The sequence below is a fragment of the Aotus nancymaae genome, unplaced genomic scaffold, assembly GCF_030222135.1.
Source record: "Aotus nancymaae isolate 86718 unplaced genomic scaffold, 86718_ANA_hifiasm-v0.15.2.pri h1tg000073l, whole genome shotgun sequence".
Classification (NCBI taxonomy): Eukaryota; Metazoa; Chordata; class Mammalia; order Primates; family Aotidae; genus Aotus; species Aotus nancymaae.
This window is the reverse complement of record NW_026988488.1, coordinates 3,345,223-3,351,222: the sequence shown is the minus strand read 5'-3', so window position 1 is coordinate 3,351,222 and position 6,000 is coordinate 3,345,223.

Here is a 6,000-nt window from a genome sequence, read left to right as displayed (position 1 = left end):
AGTAAGTCATTCAATAAACATTGAGTACTTACAGTGTCCAGGTAATGTTGGTGAATACAGCTGTGAACAAAAGAGTTCCTGCCTTTGTGAAGGTTATATTCTAGATGGACAGATGTGGGATAAACTAAGCAATAAGAAATGGATAAATTAGATCATTTCAGTTAGTAAAAAATATTATGAAAAAATAAAACAGGACAATGAAATAGGGAATGAATTCAAATCATGGTTTGCCCCCTTATTAGCTGTGTAACTTTAGAAACGCTGTTTAACTTTTTTGTGTCTTAGTGTCCTTCCCCATCTATAATATGGGGCAATAACACTATCTTGTAGGAGCATAGAAAGTGTGATTTAATTTATGTAAAAGGAATTAGAACGCTATCTGGCACATTGTAAGCCATATATATTAGCTATTATAGGTGTGTATGTGAGTTGGGAAGTGGGGACTAATTTAGATAGAGTGATAAAGGGATACCTCTGTAAGCTGGGACCTGATTCTCTGGCAAGAACATTCCAGACAATGGGGCAGTTAAAGGCCTGATACCTGGATGAGCTTGAGCTATTAATGGAAAAGAAATAAGGACAATGTGGCTGGAGTACAGTAAACCAAGGAAGGGTGTTCAGAGGTAAAATGAAATCAGTGATGAGCAAGGGCCAGATTACACAGAACTTGGAAGGTAATAGTACAGATTTGAATTTCATTCTGAGTGTGATTAAAAAAAAAAAAGAACCCATGGGAGGTTTAAAGCAAGGGAACAATGTAAACTAATTTACACTTGTAAAAGGTCTCACGCCTATAATCCCAGCACTTTGGGAGGCTGAGGCAGGTGGATCACGAGGTCAAGAGATCGAGACCATCCTGGTCAACATGGTGAAACCCCGTCTCTACTAAAAATACAAAAATTAGCTGGGCATGGTGGCGCATGCCTGTAGTCCCAGCTACTCGGGAGGCTGAAGCAGGAGAATTGCTTGAACCCAGGAGGCAGAGGTTGCGGTGAGCCGAGATCGTGCCATTGAACTCCAGCCTGTGTAACGAGCAAAACTCCGTCTCAAAAAAAAAAAAAAAGGTCTCTCTGGCTACTGTGTGAAGAAGGGACTGTAGGAGAGCAAAAGTGGAGGCAGAGAGACCTGTTGGGAAATCATTTCAATGGTCCTGACCAGAGGTAATAATAGCTCAGATTAAGTGACGAATTGGAGGAAGTAAAAAATAGTTCTGTTTAAAATCATATTTGAAAGTAGACTGGATAGGCTGGGTTCAGTGGCTCACACCTGTAATCACAGCACTTTGGGAGGCCAAGGCGGGCGCATCACTTGAGGTCAGGAGTTCAAAACCAGGCTGGTCAACATGGCAAAACCCTGACTTTACTAAAAATACAAAAATTAGCCAAGAGTAGCGGTGCGTGCCTGTAGTTCCAGTTACGTGAGACTCTGTATGGGGGAAAAAAAAGAAAGAAAGTAGACTGGACAGGCCTTACTACTGATGGACTGGTTGTAGGAGTGAGAAAAGAGAAATGATAGTGCCTGATTTGGGGGCCTGAGCAACTGGGTAAATGGTGGTGTCATTTAGTGAGGTGAGGAAGATGGAGGGAGGAAAGGATTTGAGAAGAAAATCAAGAGTTCTGTTTTGACTGAGTAAACTTTAAGAATCCTATTAGATATGCAGGTGCGGGTTTCAAGAGAGCAGCTAGCTGTCCAAATGGAACTTAGAGAGTTAGGGACTAGAGAGAGAAACATGGGAGTCATGAGTACGTAGGCTATAATTAGTCACTGAACTGGGTGCAATCATTTGTGCCTTGCAGAGAATGTAAGAGCAACTCAGGTAGGAATGGAGAATCTGAGCAAAGAAGGTGAGGGAAGAATAGAAGTTTCTGACGAGTTACTAGCAGCAGAGGATAGAAAGCTGACTGGAGATCTAGTGAGGAGGCCACTAATTAGAGGCAACAGTCCCAGCAGCAGAAGAGAAGCAGATGTGGCATTAAAAAGCTATTTGCAGAATGAAAGGCAGGAGATTGGGCACAGGGACCAGGCTGGGGAAATAAAATTGTCAAGAAAAAATATCCAAGTTCTTATTCTGGGAAAAGGAGTGGATAGTGGCGCCACCAAGTGACAGAGGGACATAAGAAGATGAGCAGAGTGGAATAAGAATAAAAATAATATATCTGCTATTCTGAATTTGAAGCTCCAGGAAACATTTAAATCTTGCCTTTGTCACTCCAAGCTATGTGACTTTGGGCAAGTTACTTATCCTTTCTGTGCCTTAGTTTCCTTATCTGTAATTATTGACCTTGCCTCAGAGATATTGTGAAGACATGTGGCAGTAACTGTAAAGCAGGCTGAACAGTGTCTACCATAGAGTAAGAATAAATAAATGCTGATTACAATTATTATTACAATGGAACGTCCTTATGAGCAAGTCTAGAATTTTGAGGGATTCCAGGTCTGGTATGCCTGGGATGCAACGTGCTGGGGGGTGTTAGATGATGACAGATAGTGGAAGATAAGTCAAATAGTGAAGAGCCATTAGGCTAAGGAATTTTGGCTTCCCTGCAAGGAGGGGTTTTGGGGGTTTATTGTTTTGCTTTTTTGTTTGTTTTTTTGTTTTGTCACAGAGTTTTGCTCTGTCACCCAGGCTGGAGTGCAGTGGAGCCATCTATGCTCACCATAACTTTCACATTCTGTGCTCAAGCATTTCTCATGCCTCAGCCTTTCAAGGAGTAGCTGGGGCTACAGGCGTGCGCCAACGCACCTTTTGCCATTAATTTTAATGGCAAAAACCACAATAACTTTTGCACCAACCTAATAGATTTTTATGGAGACTTCATTATGTAGGCATGATTGATTAAACCATTGGCCATTGGCTATCAACTTGACCTTAAGTCCCTCTTCCCTCCCAAGGATTTTAGGAGTGCTATGCCAGGAAATGGGAGAAAGACCAAATATATGTATTTCAGAATATCACGGTAGTCCATTTATTTTTATTGCTGAGCAATACCACATTTATGGATATACCATTGTTTTGTTAATTCTCTTGTTGATGAAAGTCTAGCTACTTTTCAGACTGGCACTAAATAGTATTGCTATGTCTTTTGGTGGAAATAAGCACTCATTGCTCTTTGATATATACCCAACACCTCTACTCTTATTTTTTTAATTAATTTTTTGTTTTGAAATCTTTATAGATTCACATACAGTTGTAAGAAATAATACAGAGAGAGCTCATGTATGACTTACTCATGTTCTCCCAGTGGTATCATATTGTAAATTATCCTTCAATATCACAATCAAGATTTTAACATTGATATAGTCAAGACACTAGGTATTACAAAGATCCCTCCTGTTGCTGTCTTATAGCCATATCCGTTTCTCACATTTGCTCCATCCCCTGCTTTATTCTTTAACTGCAGGCAACCACTAATTTGTTCCTTTCTCCATTTCTATAATATTGTCATTTCAAGAATAAGGAATTTCAAGAAATAGGGAATTGGAGAACAATGCTATAGTGGCTTCAAACAGAACAAATTTATTACCTTATAGTTCTGGAGGTCAGAATGTCAGAGGCATTTGAACCAGAGCAACTTCATCTAGACTAGGGGCTGGGTCTAAAAAAAGGCTGAGACCTACTGGGCTGCATTCCCAGGAGGTTAGGCGTTTTTAGTCACAGGATGAGATAGGAGGTCAGCAGAAGATACAGGTCACAAAGACCCTGCTGATAAAACAGGATGCGGTAAAGAAGCCAGCAAAAACCCACCAAAACCAACACGGCAATGAAAGTGACATCTAGGTGTCCTCACTGCTTATTATATGCTAATTATAATCCATTAGCATACTAAAAGATACTCCTACCAGCACTATGACAGTTCACAAACGCCATAGCAATGTTTGGAAATCACTCTACATAGTCGAAAAAGGGGAGAGAGCCTCCGTTCTGGGGAAATACCTCCCCTTTCAAAGAATATTCATAAATAATCCACTGCTTGTTTAGCATATAATCAAGAATAACTATGAGTATACTCAATCAAGCAGTCCATACGGCTGTTCTGCCTATGGAGTAACCATTCTTTTACTTTCTTAATAAACTTGCTTTCACTTTAATCTATGGACTCGCCTCAAATTCTTTTTTTATGCTAGGTCCAAGAACCTTCTCTTGGGGTCTGGGTTGAACCCCTTTTCAGTAACAAGATGAAAGTCCAAAATGGGCTAAAACTGCCCTAAAACTAAGGTGTCCATAAAGCTGCATTTCTTCTGGAGGCTCTAGAGGAGAATCCATTTTCTTGACTCTCCCATTTTACAGAAGCTACCTGCATTCATTGGTTCATGGCCCCTTCATCCTTCTTTAGTTAATCAGCAACATAACATATTCAAATCTCTCTGAATCTGACCATCTTCCATTTTTAACAGCTCTTGTGATTACATTGGGCCTGCCTAGATAATACAGCACCCTTTCCCTATCTTAAAATCCTTAACTCAATGACATCCCAAGTCCTTCTTGGCATGTAAGGTAATGTATTTATAGGTCCCATGGATTAGAACATGGACATCTTTAGAGGGCCATTATCTTGCCTGCCACATCCATCTTCCTGGAAGAAGTCTATCTGTTTTTCATTTAAAATAAACAAATAAATAAATCATTTACACACATACATCCCAATATCCAAAAACAGACAACCTCTGGTTGAGGCTGGAGGGGATCTAGAGCTCCTTCACTTCCCAAGGCAACAACAGTTGGGATTATCATTAGCAGAGATTCCTAAGGCTTCCTTCTACACTGATGTTCTAGGGACTTAGAACTATATATACTACCTTAGAATTGAAGCTGTGCAAATGACTCCTCGTCCTAGTATATGTCTGCCCGCCCCCAGGAGGACACACTGGACTCATCAAATATACTGGTGCCTGGATCCCAATACTGGAGATTATAATTTGATTTGAGGATGTGGTTTGGGCTTTGGAATATTTAAAGGACTCTAATGTGAAGACAAGTTTTGGGGCCACTGTCTCAAAGGGTTGTTGTAAGGATTAAAAGCTCACAAAACATATGATAACTGGGCCAGGCCTCATGGGCTCACACCTGTAATCCCAGCACTTTGGGAGGGCGAGGCGGATGGATCACTTGAGGCCGGTAGATCGAGACCAGCCTGGCCAACATGGGGAAACCCCATCTCTACTAAAAACACAAAAATTAGCCAGGTGTGATGGTGTGTGCCTGTAGTTCCAGCTCCTCGGGAGGCTGAGGCAGGAGGAGAATCACTTGAAGGTTGCAACAAGCCGGGACTGCACTACTCCACTCCAGACTGGGCAACAGAGAGAGACTCCATCTCAAAAAAAAAGAAAGAAAGAAAAGAACATATGATAACTTGCTTTTCCTTGCAAGTGTTGATTCACCAGGAAAAAAACTGGTGAGAGTACCAAGTCCAGGACAGTTTAAAAGGTTTGTCTGGCCTCAATTTTCTCATCTGCAAAATGAGGCTAACTGTATCTAGGGTACAAAATGTTTTATACATGTTTTATATGCTCAGGCTGGAGTGCAAAAGCAAAAAAAAAATTAATAAAAAGAATTCAAATATACATGTTTTATAAACTATTAAGTACTACCCAATAGCTTTTGTACATACACACACTCTCCATCCTCACTTCACACTCCATTCCCCACTGCCTTCTGCAACAGAGCCCAAGGTAGCTTCCCTGACCTTTATTGGCACTACGATATGTGAGGATAGTAGGAGGTGGGAAAAGCCTGAAGGCCTTCCTGACAAGGAGGCAGGACAGGGCCTGACCACCCCAAGAGAAGTCAAGAGATACAAATAAGTACCTCTTAGGTCCCAATGCCAAGCAAGTCCAGTAGCATCACATGGTCAATGCAGGATCCACATCTACACTAGAAAAGTTGGCCTGGAACTACAGAAAGGGCACAGGCTATTAAGTTAGACAGTTCTGTGACCTTAGGAAGTTATTCTACTCTTTTGAGTCCATTCTCTCCTGTATAAAATGGGGATAGTCATATCA